The sequence below is a fragment of the Triturus cristatus genome, chromosome 11 (genome assembly GCF_964204655.1).
Source record: "Triturus cristatus chromosome 11, aTriCri1.1, whole genome shotgun sequence".
NCBI classification, from domain to species: Eukaryota; Metazoa; Chordata; class Amphibia; order Caudata; family Salamandridae; genus Triturus; species Triturus cristatus.
Window position 1 is genome coordinate 121,253,966 of NC_140594.1, and position 22,961 is coordinate 121,276,926.

Genomic DNA, 22,961 nt, shown 5'->3' on the forward strand with positions numbered 1-22,961 from the left:
ACTTTTTTAGATTTCATGTAGTTCAACTCCCACCCTATATTGGCTTCACAATTGGTTTAGATAGGGGGAGTGACTCAAGACGTACCGCGATTTCACGTCTTGTGTGGTGTTTCTTTGATTCGTTTTTGTCTTATCAGCACTCTATGTACAGCTGAAAATATGGCTTTGGAAACCTATGAATTGTTTGAATTTCAATGTGGTCTGAGGCTGTAGAAACTTTCATCAGTAAATAATTTTGTGGGCAATACTTAAGTCAACAGTGAACTTGTATCAGTATCATTACATATATTTGTATAATGTACAAATTTTACTAGTTCACACACGGGTATTTGTAAGCTCTGGCATAACAAGTACCAATATAATCCAGATATGATTAATGAGACCTAGACCGATGTCATGTCTGGCTTTAAGCCTCCAGTGACTTAACCGTGGTGTTAAATTGCTAGTGGTCACTCGAAAGGGGCATTAGGTGGTCTTCATCAACTAAAGACTACAGATATTCATACAAGACATCTTGCCCCAGATTATATGAGATGCCTAGCTGCCTTCCTCCCAGATAACCTCTCTAGTTAAATCCATTGTTATCATATCTGATAGAGAGAGTGCGTGTAATGGCATGGTGGTACCCTTCCACATCCTTGTTGTACCTAGTAATAGGCCCAGTGCCAGGACGTGAACTGGGCTTTGACTTTTTATCCGTAGCAATCCTAGCATGCCATCTTTTTTGGTTAGTTTAAACCTTAGCTTAGAAATTTAGCCAAATGTGCCACTACGTCACCCCAAAAACTGACTCTACCCTATAGTTCAACCTCCTCTGCCAGTACTATTTTCCACTGCGGTCAGAGCCCCTCTCCCTTCTATGGCGAGGATGTCATATAAAAAGGACGATGCCCTTTAAAACTTTTTTAGTTGCACATCTCATCTGATTTTGACATATTAAGTAAGGTATGTCCGCTCCCAGTGACCAAAAGTACTAAATGCCTAGATAGTCAGACCCAATTCCAGTCTTTGGGTGCTGAAGACATGCTTGCTAGCACTTGTTTTGTTAGCCAGCCCCTTAAATGGTACTGTATTTTTATCAATTACTACACTGTATTTTTCAGTTAGTCATGTCAGTGGTCACGATTAATGAGTGACCGTATTTGTTCCAACAACATACTATTTTTTAAAGTGAGCATTATCAGCTTTTCCAGAATTTATGAAAATTACAGAACTTTATAACGTTAAGTTTGTCACAGGTAGATGGGTGTGAACAGTGTGTAATAGTGTCAGTCATTTATCAGTACCATAAAGTGAGAGGTCAGGGCCATGTCCCCAATCCTGTGGGCTAAGAGCGTTCCTATTTCTGTGTTGAGCTTCCCAGGCATTAGAACTATAATAAGTATTCCAGGTATCCACCCGTATCTCTTGATTAAAATTGCTGATTATAATCCTATTTGCCTTAACTGGTTTATGGAGGATAACTATCTTGTGGATACAATAAGTCCCCAATGTCTTCCTCCCTATTTTTTCATATTTCCTTGCAATTTTAAGGAACAATTCCTCTGTGACACCTGATTCTACAACATCTGTTAAGCTGGTCTAAGCCATTTTATCACAGTCCAGCATTTAGCCAAAATAATGGCAAGCATTGTTGCTTTGCCCCGGAGTTTTAATTGAGATGGGTTATGCCCAGTAAAAAGTAACAATCTGCCTTGATGCTCAGTATTTTCTGGAACTCTGTCTCGCCAATAACTTGATATTCTGTGTCTTCCCACATAATGTGTATGAATGTGGCTGTAGGGGCACTGTACTTGTGATAGAGACTTCCATTGTTCCCATTTATCCTATGCATGATGTTAGGGTCTTGCAAGTGTCAGGTAGTAAAGTTAAGTGGGCTAGTTTAAATCTAGTGGTATTTGAGGCTTTCGTCATGTTTGCAAATGCCATGGAACATCTTTTGCCAGGCATCTGTTCCACAGTCTTTCTAATTTTTATGACCACCAGAGGCACACGTAGCTTTCACACTTAAAATTGAGTGATATTTATAGCTACAATTGCTCTCTAGATGTTGGAGTCTCCAGCCCCGTTTGGTCTCCGCCTATGTTGTGTTCCATATATTACTGTGAAAATGTGCCTCCTCCGATGTAGCAACTTTTTTCCCTTTGGAAGTCTATGCAGACTGGGACCTTAACAACATAATATTAATATTGTTCAGTAGGATAATATGAGTTCCGATACCCAAGCTGTTTCCCTACATGCCTTTGGAACTGTGCCACCTTTAATGCCGATGGGGGCAGTAGATCAGTTGCTCTGATAAATGCATTATTAGCGACCCCTTCGTCGGGAAGGGAAGCTACCTTCCCAACAGAAGAGATTTCATTTCTGCTCTCCTAACCGGTGATATCAAAGATGTTTGGGAGCTTTACCATGTTCCTTTGAAGTTGAACACCCATTCTTGGTTTCACATTCTTGCCATCTGTGGCTTCTGATTCAGGAAATTGTAACTGAGTCTACTCATTCACAGTCTTTGTCCTGCAGTGGGACATGTTTTTCTAGTTTTTTTTTCTTGGATAAAGAAAATAATTTAGCAAAGCTTGATCAATGGTTATATTTACTTGTAGTACTTTTTGCTTCTTTTACTCTTTGTTTGTTATCTTATACATTTTTATTTCCACAATTGTGAAAGCTCGGTGTCACCATCTTAATTCTTTGTGTAGAATGCAACCCTGGGGGTTAATTAAAAGATGTATTTTTGTGGATTATAGCGATTCCAAACTTGATGAATGTGAAAATATGCTAACCAATCTGCTCTTCAAAGGCAAGCATGCAACAGTGCACTTTAACTGAAGAGAGCGACCAGGCACATCTCTGTACAACCAACTGTGCAGCAAGCTAGGAAATCATAGCCTGGAATTCAGCCCAAGGATGCAGCGAAAATGGGTTCCCTAATCATTGTCTGTTAATATACCAAGAAGGCATTCTTACCAAGGCAGCCACCAAAATATAAACATGCCATTGCCTTGTACTGACAGCTATTCTATTTTTCCCAATTGTATTTGAATTCTGTGTGTCACCCTTAGTTTTCCAGCAGGTTTTTGTAGCATTGATCTTTACTGCCAAAGGGATCTGTTTCTGTCCTGTTTTCACTTTTTGCAAACTAGTGCGATGTTCTCTTTTTAAAGGCACCTTTTGCTGCTCCGTACCAACTAAGTGTTATGTTCTAGAAGCAGTAGTGCTTGCTTTAGTCTGTTTGTTTAATGTATGGTGTTGCAGCCACAGTCAACCAGCTTCTCCAGGCCCACATTTATTCACCTTTGTTCAGGGTATATGGCGCACAAATTTGCAAATCACCAAGGGATTATTGTTAGACTATCTTAGTCTACTGCCTGCAGGTTTCGACTGTCTATCTTCCTCATATTGATCCCCCACATACCACATTGACCAGCTTTGCTTTAAACATTGTGTGATATTTGACAAATCTGTTCCTGGATTCTAACTGAGGTGGTTTATATTGGGACTGTAAACTGCTTCAAGTTAGACATTATTGAATGTATAGTATTATAGATCGGTACAAATCAATAACAGTCCAATCACCACATCTCTGATCATTAGAGACACAGTAGTCTGATATTTGAATGTGCCTGTTTCCTCTGCATTCCAAGAGGGTTGGGGTCCAAATGTTGCTGGTACAAATGTTATTGGTATATTCTTGTTTCCCTTCCTGAAGACAAATAACTTGCCTTCACTCGCAGCCAAGGCCCATGATCACATCTTGCACAGAAAGATCTTTCTGGTAGCAAATTGAATGAGCTCTGCAAGTGGCTCCTCCTTATGCATCTGTCAGATTCCACCACCTAACCTTTGTCTTCCACTTAATGTGACCAAATATGGCTTTACAGCTTTTTTTTATTTCTCCAATGTTTTTTTATTCATGGTCCATCCCTTCCTCCTAACTTCTGCCTCCTGTTTTGATAGATTCTAATAGTGGTGTTCCTGTCAAGACACATTCTACCAAGCTGACCACATATTTGTGTTTATATACATCTTGAGTGCTGAACTGCTGCAAGCTCAGTTGCACATTGTGGTTCACGCTCCTACATGGTGCTTTTAAATCTGTTTCATTGATATCTTTACATTTTTTTATGTTCAAGGCATATGAGCTGCAGATTACACACTTGTGCATAGATCGCCATCTGGTGTTGGGCCCGGATGTTTGCAGTTTGTTTTTCCTCTTGGAAAGTCTTTGGAAGTCACGAGGTCGGTGTAATGTAATGTAAAACAGTCTTGTAGAGCGCATCTATCACCCTACGGGTATCTTGGCGCTAGGACTAAGATGGAGGAAGAAAAACTTTAACCAATCCAGAGCAGGAAAGAAAAGGAGAGAAAAGGGGACTCCTCCTTTGGATCGTATTGCGCATGGGCTTCGGCTCCATCCTCAGATTGTTTTTTTCCGCCATCGGGCTTGGATGTGATCTTCGCGCTCCGGTTCCGAACAGCTTCCAGTTCGACGGTCGACGCGCAATCCTCACCTTAAACCGCGGTATTGTTTCGATCGCGATCTCCCCCACTTCTCATCGGCACAGACCTTCAGTTCCAGTCGTTGACGGCGGCCTTCGGGCCTCTCCAAGCTTCGGTCCTGGCTAATGGAAAGGACTCCATTTAAAAAGTGCCCTCGATGTGGGTCCAAATTCCCCCACACCGATCTCCACGAGGTATGCAATCTCTGCCTCTCCCCTGAACACGAGGCTCGAGACTGTCCGGTGTGTAAGTCCTTCTGGTCCAAAAAGACTATTCGGGACCGAAGAGCCAGAAGAACTATGGCGCACTCCTCAACGACGATTCCGGACGACATCTTCGGAGAAGGCATCGACGCTCCAGAGCAGTACACCAAAGAGGGCCTCGTCAGCGCCACCGAGGCCGACGACTCCGATGTGAAGGACATCACCCCGGCGCAGAGGGTCGTGAGTACTGATCTCCCCCCCCCCCACACACACCCCTGCCGGCACCGAAAAGGTTCCGGTCACGGCTTCGCCTCCGGGCCTAGGCAAGACCAAGGACACTGCTTCCAACACCCCACCTTCGGGCCCGGTGAAGAAGCCAAGCAAGCCTTCCGGCGGCTCGGGCTCGAGCCAGCCTACTCCCGGTACCGATAAACACGCTTCGGTGCCGAAAAAGAAGCCGATCCCCATATCGACACCGAGCTCCGCACCGAAGCATTCTGGGTCGAAACCCAGCTCTTCGGCACCAACAACACCTTCGGTGCCGACCAAAGCACACAAGGCCACCGGCACCGACACTTCGAGGCCGAAATCCATCTCGGCGCGGACCAAGCGTCCGGAGGTTCCCAAGCCAGGTTCCAAACAAAGAACCGGCACCGAAAAGCCTAAAAAGCCAACGGCCCCGATTCCTTCGGCGCCGACGGACAGACCAGCCTCACCGGACTTATTTACACCGGATCCCTTGCAGAAAACACTCACCAAGGATCCAAAAACTGGACATTTGACACTTTCTTCCAAAAAGAGACATTTGGAGAAGCCTGCTCCACCTCCGCCTCCAAAAAGGAAGGACTCTGCTACCTCCCCGTTCAGAATACCTTCCCCACCTCTTCCTCCTTCTCCACCTCCACCCCCTCCGCCTTCTCCACCCCAACCTCATCGTTCTCCCACCCCTTCTCCACAAGATGATCATCACAGGGACCCATATGATGACATAGGGGATGTCCCCCAGGACCTACCCGCTGGGGACCCCACTCCTACAGGATCCCCAGACCCATGGGCCGACTACAATATACCCGATATCCCCAACATCCCACAAGATGACCTTTATCCCTCCAGGCCATCTCCACCAGAGGACTCATTGGGGTTCCACCACCTACTACAAAGGGCGGCACACTATCACGGGGTAGACTTACATACCGACCCCGTGGAGGAAGATTTCCTCCTCGACACGTTCGACACCACACATAGGTCTACTTCCATATTACTTATGCCTAAAGGAGTGGTAAAGCATGCGCCAGAGGTTTTTAAGGACCCAGTTAGAGCCAGTGTCATTAACCCACGCATCGAGAAAAAATACAAAGCTGCCCCTACAGATCCCTCCTACATCAGAGGGCCAGCGCCACTAGACTCTCTAGTTGTATCCACTGCACGTAAAAGGGCAAATTGTCAGGCGAAGCACCACCACCTGACAAAGAGTCAAAGCTACTGGATGCATCAGGGAAACGCACTGCGTCACAAGCAGCCAATATGTGGTGTATCGCCAATACTCAAGCCCTATTGGCCAGATATGACAGGGCACATTATGACGAGTTAGAGAGCATAATGCGCCACCTCCCTGAGAAATATAAAGCTAGGGTCAACGAACTAATTCAAGAGGGTAAGACCATCACAAACGCCTCTATACGCTGTGCCTTAAATACAGCAGTCACAGCTTCCAGGGCCATCAATACAAGCGTCCTCCTCCGTCGCCATGCTTGGCTGAGAATATCAGGGTTTAAACCGGAGGTACAAGCCTCCATCCTTAACCATCCCTTTGACCAGGAACATCTATTTGGCCCAAAGGTAGATGAGGCCCTAGAACAAATGAAAAAAGATACGGATACGGCGAAGTCAATGGGAGCCTTACAGTCACACCCTCCTAGACGCTCCTTTTGCCGCTCTTCCTTTCGCAGTACATCTAGAGGCTACTCCTCAGATACCGCGTCCACCTCGTACAAATCCCCCACTCAGTCCACCTTCACGAGGGGTTATCAAAGAGGCGGCTATAGGGGTAACAATAATAAAGGCAGAAGCCAAACAAACAACGCCCGCTCTGCCACAACGCCTACCCAATGACACCTCCCCCCCCCCCCCCCCCACCCCCCCAGACCATTCCACTCTGGTCGGGGGCAGACTCCAACATTTCCTTCCCGTCTGGGCTACCATCCCCTCAGACAAATGGGTGACACAAATAATTCAATCAGGCTACTGCCTAGAACTAATATCTACCCCCCCAAGCATTCCACCCAGGCAGCTCCCAATGTCACAAGAACATTTAATACTCTTAAAGCAGGAGGTAGTCTCCCTCCCACAAAAACAGGCAATAGAACCCATTCCTACCAACCAACAAAACATGGGAGTCTACTCCCTATATTTTCTCATACCAAAAAGGGACGAGACTCTGCGGCCCATCCTAGATCTCCGGCCCCTAAACATGTACATACATTCTGACCATTTTCATATGGTAACGCTTCAGCAGGTACTTCCGCTCCTCTCCCAAAACGACTTTTTGACCACCCTAGGTCTAAAAGACGCGTATTTTCACATTCCGGTAAACAAAGCTCACCGCAAGTACCTCAGATTTGTAGTGGACGGACAACACTTCCAATTCAAGGTGCTCCCGTTCGGAGTCACAACAGCGCCAAGGGTATTCACCAAGTGCCTAGCCGTGGTAGCAGCACATTTACGAAGACAGCACATCCACGTCTTCCCATACTTAGACGACTGGCTAATAAAAGCCGGGTCGTACAATCAGTGTGTTCAACACACATCTACCACCATTCAATTGCTCCACCAGCTGGGCTTCACAGTAAACCACCAGAAGTCCCATCTCCAACCATCCCACATAAAACAATACCTCGGTGCCACCATAGACACCTCGAGCACTACCCTAATCCGGCCAGGATTGCAAGCATTCAAGCTCTACGCGCAAAATTCGCACTACAACACTCCCTTCCAGCTCGAGTGTTCATGCAACTAATAGGGATGATGGCCTCTTGCATTTTCATAGTGCCTCACGCAAGAGTCCAGATGTGTCCTTTCCAAGAGTACTTAGCGCGCCAATGAAACCAGGCCCAGGGTCAATTAACAGATCTGGTGTTGGTAGACGGTCGCACCCATCGCTCTCTGCAGTGGTGGATCACCACAAACCTTTCCAAAGGTCAACCGTTCGTGGACCCGGTTCCTCAAATAGTACTGACAACAGCCGCATCGCTCTCCGGCTGGGGAGCTCATCTATTACATCTCACCACACAGGGCAAGTGGACACCTCAACAAAAGTTACTCCATATCAACCATCTGGAGTTGCTAGCAATCTTCTTAGCCCTAAAATCTTTCCAAACTCAAATTTCAGGCAAGGCAGTCCTGATCCGAACAGACAACATGACAGCCATGCATTATATCCAAAAACAAGGCGGCACAAACTCTCCACAGCTCTCTCACCTAGCACAGAGCATATGGAGATGGGCGATACCCCAGAAAATCTTTCTCCTAGCTCAGCATGTCCCAGGAGTCCAAAACACAGTGGCAGATCTGCTCAGCAGACAGACACAACAGATCCACGAGTGTGAGCTTCACCCGCAAGTTCTTCACCCATACTTTCAAATGTGGGGGCATCCACAGATCGACCTCTTCGCCACCCACGAAAACGCCAAATGCCCAAGCTTCGCCGCCAGATACCCACACCCATTGGCCAAAGGAAATGCGATATGGATGAACTGGTCAGGCAAATTTGCTTACGCTTTTCCGCCTCTTCCACTCATTCCACTAGTGGTGCGCAAACTACAACACTCCCTCACACTAATCCCAGTAGCTCCAACGTGGGCCAGACAACCGTGGTATACCACACTGCTGGAACTATTTGTAGTGCCACACCAAAAACTACACCTCTCTCCACACCTCTTAACCCAGAACCATGGAGAGATCAAACACCCGGACCCAGCGCAGGTCAACCTTGCGATCTGGCTCCTGAAATCTTAGAATTCGGGTACCTAAATCTTCCCCCTGACTGTATGAACGTCATCAGAGAAGCTAGAAGACCTACCACTAGAGCGTGCTACCCCTGCCAAGTGGAAACGTTTTGTTGTTTATTTCCATAACACCATCAATCCACTGGACGTGTCCATTCAACACATAATAGGCTACTTACTCCACCTACAAAGATGCAATCTAGCCTATACGTCCATTAGACTACACCTCGCAGCTATTGCAGCTTACCTACAAAACAGGCAACATCTCTCACTCTTCAGAGTACCTGCCATTAAAGCCTTCATGGAAGGCCTTAAGATAATAATTCCCCCCAGAGTGCCACCCTCACCTGTGTGGAACTTAAATATCGTTTTCACAAGGCTAATGGGGCCTCCCTTCGAACCTCTCCATAAATGCGAACTACAGTTCCTAACATGGAAAACCGCTTTTCTTGTAGCCATCACTTCCCTTAGAAGGGTCAGTGAGATACAAGCACTTACCATCCAAGAACCCTTTCTCCAAATGCACCATAAAGTTGTTCTCCGTACCAACCCAAAATTCCTCCCTAAAGTCATTTCTCCCTTTCACCTAAACCAAACAGTAGAACTACCAGTATTTTTCTCGCAACCACAGACCGTTGCAGAAAGGGCTCTTCACACACTGGATGTGAAACAAGCCTTACTCTACTACATTCAGAGAACACAATCTTTCCGTAAGACCAAACAACTGTTTGTTTCTCTCCACCACACAAAGGTAACCCCATCTCAAAATCGGGGATAGCTAGGTGGATTGCAAAATGCATTCAAATCTGCTACCATAAAGCAAAGCGAATGCTATCCATTCCCCCAAAAGCCCATTCTACACGAAAAATAGGGGCTTCCATGGCATTCTTAGGGAACATCCCATTAGATGATATCTGCAAAGCAGCTACATGGTCAACACCGCACGCTTTCACCAAACACTATTGTGTAGATGTGCAAACTAAGCAACAAGCTAGTGTGGGCCAGGCTGTACTCAAAACATTATTTCAAACCACTGCAACAGATACGGGTGGTCACCGCTAACGGTGGGTACTGCTATATAATCTATGCATAAGTGTGTAATCTGCAGCTCATATGCCTGTAACGGAATATGCTACTTACCAGTATGCATCGGTTCTTGGCATGTAGAGCTGCAGATCTACACACGCCCACCCGCCTTCCCGGCTACCTTTATCTGCTCCAGTTTACATTATCTAGATAGCACACGCATGGGCATCTTCACTGTTACTACTACGCTCCATCTTTCCCTGCTGGCGAAAAACAATCTGAGGATGGAGCCGAAGCCCATGCGCAATACGATCCAAAGGAGGAGTCACCGACCTCGTGACTTCCAAAGACTTTCCAAGAGGAAAAACAAACTGCAAACATCCGGGCCCAACACCAGATGGCGATCTATGCACAAGTGTGTAGATCTGCAGCTCTACATGCCAAGAACAGATGCATACTGGTAAGTAGCATATTCCTTATTTGACCCTCATCATATTATTTAGTAGTGCACAGCCGGCAATAAAGAAGCCTCCGTGGTCTTCGGTGATCATTCTTTTATTATCTTTCAAACCAGGGTATTGTATTTCCAAAGACTCCTGTGATAGCCATTCTAAAAAAAGGGTACACCGTGCGAGAAGCTGCTTGGTAGAAGCAACATGTGCGGCTAAAACCTGAGCTGCGTCATATACTTAAAACCTGAACCCATTTTGAGGTGCCGGTTAGCCTTAAGTAATTAATCGCTCAATAAAAATGTGTCCTTATGGCCTTTGCTTAGTGGCTCTTAAACGAAGGTTCATTCCCGGCATAACGCTACAATAGCTTCACTTAGCCTCTGCCACATTAGGGTCACTGTAGACACCTGCGTATTTATTCGCATAAGTCAAAATATTCCTGCTGAAATGACCAATAAAATTACCTATTCCCTTTGAAACACTTTCCTGCTCGCTTCTCAGTGTTCTGGTGGGTATCAAAAAGATAAAAGTTGGTTAGAAATACAAGAGGGGGCCTCCCTAGTACTGGCCACATTTGGTGAATCTGTGGGTAGTTCTGCTCTTAGTGGATTTGGGCACCGTATCCAAAAAATGAAGCTTCAGCTTTGGAAGATATGATGGTTTGGATGAAGATGATTGACATTAGCCCACCTTCTGAAGTGATGCAATAGTCCCAGGACCATGAGTTCAGTAAATTTTCTTGGAGACTGTCTAGAAGGGGACATCCATAAGGCTAAAAGCCCTCTCCATTTCAGTGTCAGCTGGAAAATTTACACCAACCTATGTAACAAGTCACCCTCTAGCGCAATGATCCGTGTTTGCTGCCCCACTTTTTCAGGTTAGGAGATTTGCATCTTTGGCTTTTCTCACCTTGGCTAAATGTGCCAAGTTCCTTTACATTATTAACATGTACCAGAATTCCACATTAAATCTTTTCCGGGAAAATACCACCCTTGTGGTATGCTTACAGAGTAGAGAGGTTCCCTGAATATTTCCTGTATGCCCTTTCTGCAGAATCGGAGGCAAAATTTCGGGTCCCCGCCTCCCTCACCACCCCCCAATGAGGGCTAGCCGACTGCCCACCATTTTACTACTGAGCTCTATCATATGGTACATGCAAGACTGTGCGTAGTTTTGACTGTTTAATGGGGTGTTGGCAGCAAGCTAGGTCCTGCGGCCAACCCTACCACACATAGCTGAAGGTTGTGCATGTCGCGCGCTTGGGTGTTTATAGGGGGTGGGCGACCATACTCTGTGGCCAACCTCAACCACGCACAGCCAAAGGCCCTACGTTGGGTGCGGTTGGGTGTGTATAGGAGTAGGCCACAGGCCTAGCCTAGCCACACCATGCACTTTGGTGGTTGGATTATCATAAAGTTATTAAAAGGACAACGTAAAAAAAAAACCCATAGCAGTTCACTGAAAAAAACCACGTTTACAGGGCGGTATAGCTAGAAAATAGAATTAAAAACAACGTAGAATTTCACTTAACGAACCAAAGGTTACAGGGACGTTCCAGTTAGGCTCTGAATTTACTCGCCCCAAACTATTGAAAGTCAATATTTATAGTTATGGTTAGCTGAAATAACTATAACTCATGCCCTAAGCGAACTATAACTCACTCCCTCGCCATGCACGGCTAATTACCCCACATATTACAATACTCATGACATCTTTGATAACATCATTGATAATATCACTGTAATATTTGCAATAAAATTGAGTAGAAAACTGCACGGCATGGGTGTGAGTTATAGTTGCCTTAGGGCATAAGTTCTATGGCTTTGTGCGAGTAAATTCAGAACCTAAGTATAACGTCCCTGTAACGTCTGGTTTTTAAGTGAATATATATATTTGGGAGGGTATGGTTTTTTGGGTGGGAGGCTAATTTTAGAATTTAGGGTGGGCGTTGGTTTTTGGGTGGAAGGGTATTTTTAGGGGTTAGGGTGGGTATGGGTTTTTGGGTGGGAAGGGAATTTTTAGGGTTTAGGGTGAGGATGAGTTTTTGGGTGGCATAAGTAATTTTAGGTTGGGTGTGGGGTTTTGGGCGGCAAGGCTAATTTTAGGGTTTAGGGTGGGTGTGAGATTTTGAGTGGCAAGGGTAATTTTGGGGTTTAGAGTGAGTGGGGGTTTTTGGGTGGAAAGTATAATTTTAGGGTGGGTATGAGTATTTGGGAGTTAAGGATAATTGAAGGGTTTAGGGTTCGTATTTGGGTGGTAACGGTGCATGTGTGGTTGTGTATTTATACTTCACTGTTACATTTTTACCAAGCATATGCCTTCCAAATGAACATATTCCCTGTAATGGTATGCGTGGTAAAGACATATTTGTTGTAATGACGGTGTGGTAAAGGGATGCCTGGTTCTGTCATACAACCATATTCTACTAAAGTGCTCCAGAGAAACTGCTGAACTCTCTCCTGTTAAGAGTCAACTAAAGAACAAAGTAATAAGTGGAGTTCTAGGATTCCTACAACAGCATCCCTTGTCTTTATGATCTCCAGTTTGGTTTCTAAAGCTTTCCAAGGTCTTGCCACTGCTTACTGTTATGGCCAATCTAACTCCTACCAAGATTTTGCCACTTATGCAGCCACTGAAAATGCCTAGGGTGCTCCATCTTCAGCCTGAGGAGATAAACTGATTCCATCCTCCACAACTCCTCTTATAATGAACAAACAAAACAGACATGATTCCCCTTGTGACTTGGGAGGCATATCTACCAATCCATGAACCCTCTCAAAAGCGATCCATGTGTTCAGGCCTAGTTTCTCGATCTCCCTCCACCCTCATGGCCTTCTGCAAGTTGATCTCATGATAAAAGTTGAGAAACGTTTGGTTATTGCGATATTCAAAATTACTTCCTAGAGTGGGAGCATCTGGTGTTTTAATCCAGGTTACTTGTCATGGTGGTCTTCAAACTGTCTTAAATCATCACCACTTCAACTTCTTCCTCCCTGACCAGCCTTTCCAGCAAGTTACTTATTGCATGGCACTCCAGACAGTTAATTGGCTGTGCATTATTAACCTAGTTAAATGTCTTTATGCCCTCATGAGGCTGCCACTCAGCCTCTTGGTGTGTCTCCACCACCAGAGCTGTTTGTTGTCCTATGGGTTGAGCTTGGTACTTGTGTGTTCTTCAGAGTGGTAGAAGTGCTGTCTGTTGCCTTATCTCAAGATGTGTTTCATAGCTACTCTAACTGGCTATTGAGGGATAGGTCCTTAGGCGGATTTGTACGGTTTGTACTCTGCGTGCCAGCATAGTCAGCATGTTTTTGATCCTAGGAAATTCCTCCTCCGTCCTAAAGGATGCTTCCTATGATCTGCTCAGTGCTGAACACATGGTTTAGAATAGCCCCTTTCTCCCTGAAAATGGGTCCTGACCCTTATTTACCTCAGGATCTAGCTTTGTACAAAGCTCTTTGTTACAGTCTGGCAGTTATAGAAAGTGTTAGTTCCTGGGACTGTAAATGCCAAAATGATCTTTGGTCATTCAGGAGACTCAGTGCTGGTTCTCACAGGAGGTCTCTGTTAATTCTGGTTGTCCAACAAAACCCAGTTTTTCCATTAGCTCTGACCAACATTCAAATATCAGCCTTGGGACGCGGCGTCCCCTTGCAGGACATTTGTCAGGCAGCTACGTGGGCCTCGCTGCACACGTTTACTAAGCATTACTGCCTTAAAAGTCCAGTCCGGAGAGACGGCTTCTTTGGCCGTTCTGTTCTCCGTGACTTTCTGGTGTAATTTGTTCGCAGACCCAGCACCGGGGTTGGTATTGCTGGGGTATCTATTCTAAGGTAAGGAATCTATCACTAACGTGTCTCTTTCAGATGCACAAGTTACTACTTGGTTAACGATATATCTGTAAGAGACATTAGTTAGTGATAGATTCCTTACCGCCCCACCCATCCTCCCTGTTCTGCGAACTGGTTACTAGGGTTAGGGTCATCCCTCTTAGGGCCCTAGTTTTCTGCACCAATGGTCAGTATCTTGCATGGCTCTGCGTTCCTGGCGCGGAAAGTCGTGTACAGAACTGACTTCAGCGCGCATAGGTGGCGCCTAAGTACTCTCCGTGGCGTCATCTCGGCGCTTACGATGCCAGTGACGGACGCGGAGCCGCACGACGCCACCTACTGGCGTGCAGGGATACTGCTAAGCGAAAATTTTACGGATCCAGTCTGACGCCTGGGAATATTCTAAGGTAAGGAATCTATCACTAACGTCTCTTACAGATATATCGTTACACAAGTAGTAACTTTTGCGTCGGGTCGGTGGGGTCTGTGGGTGGGCTTTGGGCGAGGGCGGTGTGTAGCTGGTCTTCTGTTGTTTTGCTCCAGCAGCGGCGGGAGATCTGTCGAGTGCGGTGGTGCGTGGTCGGCTTCTTGAAGTTGAAGTGGACGCAGCGATGATCTATCCAGTAGAGTTCGGTGGTGTGGCTGAAGGAGACGTGGGAACTTGCGGTGAAGATGGGATCAAGCGTGTGGCCGGCGGAGTGGGTGGGCGTTGTCACAATCTGTCTGAGTCCGAGGTTGTCGATCAGAGTGGCGGAGTTGGTGTCGATGTTCTCGAGGTGAAAGTTCAGGTCCCTGAGGAGGATGTAGTCCGTGGAAGCAAGGGCGTGCGTGCTGACGAAGGTGGTGATGGAGTCGCTGAACTGTGGCCTGGGTACGGGGAGGTCTGTAGATCAGAGTTCCTCTGAGGGTGGTGGTGGGATCAGTGTGGATCTGGAAGTGCAGGTGTTCGGCGGTGTTGAGGTTGTCGTCGGAGTTGGTTGAGACCTTGAGGGTGGACTTGTGGATGATGGCGATTCCACCTCCTACTCCGTTGGTTCTGTCTCTGCGGGTGATCTTGTAGCCATCCGGGATGGCTATTGCAATGTTGGGTGCCAAGGAGTTGTTCATCCAGGTCTCTCTCAGGAAGGCGATGTCCGGGGATGACATGTTGAGCAGGTCCCAGAGTTCGACGGCGTGTTTGCGTGCGGAACGGGTGTTCAGGAGTATGCACCTGAGGTGGTTGCGTCCTGTCCTGGTGGGTGGATAGGCGGGTCTGCTGCTGGTGAAGCTGCAGTTCCGGCAGTAGAAGGGTCTTTGGGTGCGCTTCGGGCGGCCTGGAAGCAGGTGTGTGCTTGTCCGGTGTTGAGTGCATGGAGTGTGCTGGCATCGTAGCGGAGACGGGTGTTGTGGCGTTTGTGGGGGCCAGGGGTTCTGGCGCTGGGCGCGGTCCAGGCACGGACGGGCGCAGATTGCGCACGGCCGCCATAAGAAGGGGAGGTGGGATGATGCTTAAATGACCCGCACCAGACTTTGATGTCTGTAGGGTCAGATGGTATGGTGCCATATGTTATAAAGGGTATATCGCCTTTACAATGGTTCATTTACATAGAGCATAGACTTATATTTACAGCACATTTTTTACAATGCTGGTCATTCACATAGACCTACATTCACATAACATTTTTTACTATGCGTTGTAATTTCATGTTTATTTTTCTTTTTGTACTTTCTCTGGCAACATTTTTTGAAAATGGTTTCAATTAAGGCAGGGCTGTGTTCTGTTTAATTTGAATAAAGATCCTAATACATTTTAAAAACATGTAGTTTCTATAGAAATTTCTTCCCGCACTTTGCCCCATATCACTTTAAAATTTCATACAAAATAGAATCTTATTTGAATTCTGAAATCAGAAATACTTAAATTACTTCCCAACCTTTGCCCCATAGCACTTTTATAACCTGATTCTAATATGAATTATATTCTTTTGTAAATAAATGATATTGTTAAATAAACATTAATTGAACAGAACACATTCCCTGATTAGAACACAAACACTTTTAAAAAGTACTGAGGGTGAAATCATAAAATGAAGAATAAACATGACATTACATTGCATCGTGAAAAATGCAATGTAAGTGTAAGTCTATGTAAATGTTTCCAATGTAAATATTTCCATAGAGGTACAATAAAATGCACTGTAAATGTTAACATTGTAATTGATGCGTTGTAATATACCTCTGTCTGAGTTTTCGCTGACATTTCTGCTAACCGTTATAAAGGTATTTGAGAGGGGAGTGAGGTGAAGTCTTGATAATACTCAAGAGACATTACATTTCTGATAGTTATAACACCTTTATAATGGGTAAGTTTTCTACATAACCAATAAGATTTGTGCAGCATCTTCCTTATTGTATGGCCAATTAAGCTTGGCCTACATGGGTCATCCATGCTACTGGAGTCCTCCGGTGTGTAGCATACAGACTTTGTTATAGTGGGCATTTTAGACTCCGTGTGTTTTTTTGAGTTGATACAGCCACTCAGAATTGATGTTGGAATGGAAGGGTGAGGACACCCTGGGTGGGGGGGAAGTGGGGAGTTATGCATTGTATATACAGCACATCGCAACACTTAGAAACCTATCACAGAGACCGCAATTACATAGATGGACTATACGAATAGCTGAAATATTCTCTTAAAATAGGTGGAATATCTGCAGGTTTAACTCTCCCAAAAATGCGAGACAGATCATATTTTTTCTAAAAAGAAATATTATCGACATTGCATGCTGGAAGAGACCCATTTGAGGGCTGAAAATAGGGCATCTTTTGCTGCAGGGCACATCAGATATTACTCCTTATGCACTTCTCTCCAGTGATGTTGCGATGTGACAGATAATGTAATAGTGGTAGGTCACATAGTGTCATGTGTTTCTCTTATGGCCCATCGTCGTTTTCCCTATGTTAGCCTAATCAGGCACCTTGTAGGCCATGTTTGTTTTGCACACGTTACTTAATGACACACTTGTCTTTGTGCCACATTAAATTTTTACACGGAACCAGCATGTTTTTGTTTTTTATTATTTTCCTGGGATTTAGTCTGAACATTCTAGGCAAGGTCAAACAACATTGCCCTACTAGCACCTAGACCTAATAGAGGAATGCAGCTTTTTTTGAATACACATATCGTGTCCTATAATAGGGGTTCTGGAAAAACAGACACAGAGCGAAGGTCATGAGCCGAGAGTGTGGCTTCAGTAGTGTGGCAGATCTTTCAGATAACATTACAGGGATTTTCATGGTATATGCTTTATTAAGCATGCTAATGATATTATTGGGGTATGGATTTGTTTTCTAATTGTAGCGTACATCTTATCTTATTATGGATAAGTAAGAGTGAGAGAACGAAATGGTGTGTCCTGTTACCGCAAACCCTGAGAGGATTGAGTGTTTTCTGGGGGGCCAAATGGCTTGTCTCTCTGGAAAGTTTAGGAGGGCAAGTGAGGCAATATAGCTAGTCGGACTCTGGCTCATAGATACTGATATGGTATGGTGACTCAGTCCCCTACATACGGATGTTCTATGGTCCCTGCAACAAAAGGAACAAAATATGTAACTTTGATTAATAGCTATTGTCAAAATATAGACAGAGTTTTATAACAAACTACTCGTAGACCTCCCTTATTCCCTGAAGGCACGCATCATATGGGGAGGAGATTGTAACGCAGTACTCTAAATCTGGACAGAAATGGACAGGCACTCAGACCGCCATCCAAGACTAATGACAATATAGTGTAAATAATGCCTATGCACAGTGTACATAATCATGCAGAGAGCTCCATCCAAATTAAACTCAGTACACATTTGATTCCACGGTTCCCATCTCAAGTTTGCACATAAATCTGTGGCTCGTATCCGGGAAGCTAATAAATCAAATGCAAGGCACAATATTATTCCCCAGAGCACAGTCTGTCACTTCCTGATTGGGCTAAATGAGGGCTGTTCGTAGCACTACAGTTTGATATGTGTATATCTAAAGACGCAGGGTATTGAAGCTACTGGATACCTAACTAAAAGCGTCTGTCTGAGTACGATCATACACTTAGTAACCGTTAACAGCTAGGGAACAGTCTTGTGGAATTTGGGGACAGAGATGACCAAGAGGTGATATACCTAGGCAAATAAGCCAGTGGTAGGCCATTTAGGCAGAATGCTCAACCCAGGAAAACGCTAGCCTGGATATTAAATGGGCCAAAGGTACAAGAGAATGCAACCGCGTTACGTGACTCAAACGGGAAATTAATACTCAGACAACTGAGATACTGGAAGTTTTTCCAACTACTGTTGTCAACTATGCTCTCTTGAGAGCTGCACAACATATAAGGGAATATCTAGGTGATGTGAGATGTGATTGATCGTGGGTTAGATGGGGGAATCCATAAACATAACCCTTGACCATCAAAGAAATAAAGGACGCACACAAGGAACTTGTAGGTGGTAAGCCCTGCAGCCCAGATTGCCTCACTACCTCCATCCATAAAGAATATTCTGAAAATCTCTATATCGGCTATGTATGACGAAGCTCTTGAAACAGGGCAGCTCCAATCCACAGTTTTATTTTATTTTTTGTGTATTATTAAATTTGAAGCAATTATATTAACTAACATTCAATGCATTTATTTCCTCACGTGTTCCATTATTTTCAAAGTTACAAATTCAAGCAGTATATTTTCATGAATAAATGAACCATAACAAACAAATTTCAGCTCTCTAGAATGTTACAGTAGAAGTGTTGGGTATGTATGGTCAAGCAGTACAATGATAGAGGCAATAGAGGCCATTGTGGGAGAAACATGCACCCTTACTATTTATAGAAGAGGAAACGGCTAATCTTTTTTAACGCCGGTTATTTGTCTAAGAACATCGGGGTTGGATGCTTTGGCTGATTCCACTCGGCTTATTTTACTCACCTGATAGGAGACACATCCCGTATAAGTAGAGTGAGCATCTTTGGAGAAGAATTTTTCCATCTACGCCAGACGAGTGATCGAGTGACTTCGTCTAGGGACTTCCAAGTGCTAGCGTTGCTTACAAGAGACAGGACCATTACTGGGACTGTCTTCCATTTAGGGCAACTGGAGGGTTACAGCAAGGAACTCTGTCCCACTGGTTACAGAGTGACGAATCTTGTAAATTGTGTGGCAACACCCCATAGACCATAAAGAATGCTCTCATCTTGTATAGTCCTGAGGAGGTGGGATTGCTTAGGCCGAAATGTGTCTTTTCCCTAAAGGTGTCCACAAGAGCTGGAAACAAATATTGTTACAAGAAACACCAGTCCAAGTACAGCAATGTTTAGGTTTTTGAGCCAGGACTGTGGTGCTAATTGGACACACATGTGGACGACCCACAAGACAGACCCAGTAACAAACAATACGTGGGCCACAAGTGTCCTGTGTTCAAATATATCAGGAAAAATGTATTTGTCTTGTAATCACTGAATGTTTTGGATATTGACAATACTCATGATAATAGAGAAAAGAAAGATTGAATAGCAGCTATTTTGAGTAGTTTTTAGGTCGAGCCTGTAACAGCGCATGCGCTGTTCTGGCGAAGACTTTATGTGAGGGCTTTCAGAAATCGCAGCAGACGCTCGCACACGCTCGCACGTGTGCTTTTAGTTTTGCCCCAGGCTATTGGCCTTTGCATGTGTCTTTTTAACAAAGACAACCAACACGGGAGTGCCAATACTGATAATCCATTTAATGTTTCAACTCTTGCCTAGAACAAATCTAATTGATTGATAGATAAATTTCACCAACTTCGGTCCCCTAAGACATAGATCAGGACGTTTCGTAAATGAAAAAGTTACCTGATATGTCGTTTTTAGGTACAATAATTGTGCATTTGCATGATTAGGATTTTATCATTTAAGCATGTGCGATTTCATTATCTCAATCTTTGAGCAAGTAGAACACTGTTAGCCACTACAAGATGGCCGCGTTTATTTCTCTCCTTTTTCCGGCCGGGATTGATAGATAAATTTCTCACTCACTTCCGGGTCTGGGAGCCAGCGAGATTCATTCCGCTACTGGCACGACACGGATTAATCGCGCACTGAAGTTTGGGCCATTGTTCACTGCCCTCCCTGAATACGGACTTCGTTTCCTTCGCTGTAGATAATTGGACATGTAAGTAATTGCAGTCGCTGCTTCAGCGTGGAGACTCTGTGGTGAGTCATGTATGGATTAACTCTTTCGATATATTACAGACAAGTCGAGATAAGAACAGGTCGTATCTCCCTGAATAGTTGGGGCACCTCTGAATCATGGAGGGATATTAATATAAAGCCCAAGTAAGTGGTTTTAAAGGAATTCTCGACACCGTGGTGTTACTTTAGGACCCCCATGATTGAATATTCATGAAATATAATTAACAACACCTATTCCTTATTTGTAGGGTGTGTGTCTCGCCACATATTCGGTCTATCGTTTTACCATTATCGGTGGATGAACAATAATATAAAAAACATTTTGATAAAAAAGTCAAAGTAAGTACATTTAAATATTCCACATCGTGGTGAATCGATGATTAACGTCACAATTGAATTTACACCAGGAATTAAAATACATATATGTTCCTTACCTACAGGTTTGGACACAAAACTCTATTTTGCTCATTCTTTTGCATACTGGATCCGAGATGGACTAATGTATGCTACAAACTGGTAAGCCATAAAGTAATAATTCACAACACATTTAAAGCTTTTAACTGTATATATGAATATTTTGATTCCAATATAGTCATACTCGCCCTCTTCTTCTTCCCTCCACCAGTCCCCATATTTACAGTCCTGATGAGACCCGGTATTTAGAAGTGGGTCGAAACGCCGTCGACAAACGAAATAAGAGACAGCTTTGACTGAATTATCATATATTATTTACAAACTGTCCTTGTTAATTTTTCCAATAACCTTTTGCACCTTCATTATTTTTTGTTTATTTATGTTTGTGAGGTTATGGTCTTTTTCACTGGGGTTCACTTTGCACTGCGAATGTAAGAAAGAGAGGAGTAATGTATATATAATATGTTTTTATATGTGAATTAAAAATTTGTGTTAAATAAAAAACCTCGGATGAGGCTTGGTAAAATATGAAAGGTTGTGTGTAGGCTTACTGTGTTTAGCATTGACTTCATGTTAGTTCTATGAGAGATTAATTCAAACACAACTATTGATGTTGTATGCGATAGCTGAATATTTTCAAATGAGTTCCTTGTGAACATTGTTTTTGTAGTACAGTGTACTTACCCGGTTCGCAGGGACATAAGGGTTGCTCTTGTAACTTTGAATATAGAACAAATCTAAAGCAACCTTAAGCAATCTTTTGCTAAATTTGAATTTTATTAGAACTAATTTAACATTTTTAGGTTCCAAATTAATTCATTCTTTAAGAAACCAAATCACTTTCGACAGGACTAAATATCTAAAAACAATCAATCAACCATATATTCATCAAATTACTACACACATTACACCAGTCTTACTTGCTACTTTCATATCACAATCATTCTACATACATCACCCATACTAAACTACAGTCCTACACAAGCCAATCTTTCCAAAAAACCTGACCAAAATGTTTTTAAATTCAAAAGCCAGGGGCCAGCACCAGACATCACCTAGTACAGACAATAATCCATTATAGTGCGAACATTACACATGTAATATAATTACCAAATTAATCAATATAAATCCAAATGCACTAAACTATTAAATACATAAACCCTAAGATTGTCTGGTGAACAATACACAGGGTCGACGCGTTTCGAGCCCACTTGATGTAGGGCTCTCTTCAGGACCAAAATAACTCTAAACGCTGGGGAAAACCTCAAACTCGTATTGGGTAGATTAAACAATATCAACTCTATATGTAAAATCACCAATGTCCTATGTCTGTCCTGAATAGTACAGGCTCATAGGGCTCCCACAGTATAAAGGTAGGTAGTCATCAGTGTGGCACCAGAAAAGTTCTGTTCACAGCGTCAGGTAAGTGCACCAATAAAATAATTTTATTCCTAGCATAGTGATTATAAAATTTGTAAAAAGTAATTTGCAAGTCGGCAAATAAAGTGGTTTAATGTCATCAAATTGTATTTATTTACTAATTTGCTTCCTAATTGCCACCTACAAGACGGCTTGCACATTGAAGCATGAGCTGGGCCCAGGTCATGAAGTGGTGACCGGTTGCTATAGAAACCGGCCTGGGCCTGGTTAGAGTAACTCAGAACTTTCTGGGGTCCCGCCAGCACTTGGGTATTTATTCCTCCTTAAGTGTATCACCCTGATAGCCCTGTGATTTTAGACACACAGGCTAGTTAATGAAATGGGGGGGAAAACTCACCAGACGTTCAGGTTTACAGTTTAAAAATTCCCCGGTGCCTTTGGAGTGGAAAGCCTGTCATTGCATTCGTTTTGAAACGTTTTTGAACTTCTGTTCGTGTTTTGGTGGCAGGTATTTGGATGTGGTGTCTAACTATGAAGGCCGCAGACTGCACTCTGCATCTGTTCTTCCTCTTCACCGTAGTTTGTTGTATTACCAGGTTCAGAGCTGTTTGGGGAGAGGGTGTGCTTGGCCCATTCCTGTGGATAATAAGCGTGTTGGGCTGCAGCTCTGTGTGCTAATGGTGTAGACTGTAAACATGAATCTGTTTCCAGTGCCATGCTGCACGTAGGAGTGCTCTGTGTGTTGCGGCGCTGTTCACTAGGTCTGTCGGAGTGGGTGCACCGGCTATTTTCTCATGCTAATGCCAGCAGCCCATGAGAGCCGCTCTGCTTGACTTATTGATCGTATCTGGGCAAGACTTTCAACTTCACATGCACGCCAAGACAACCATTTAATGCTGCGATTCAGCTGATCTGCGGTCGGAAAAGGCCAGACTTCTCAATAATTGGCGGGCGGGTGGTCGCCA

At 44.2% G+C, this 22,961-nt stretch overlaps 1 protein-coding gene across 1 annotated transcript in view; it reads left to right on the top strand.

Moving 5' to 3' along the window:
- Positions 1-22,961, top strand: part of PRR14L (proline rich 14 like) — a 405,768-nt gene that overhangs the window by 140,050 nt on the left and 242,757 nt on the right. The window lies entirely within an intron of this gene.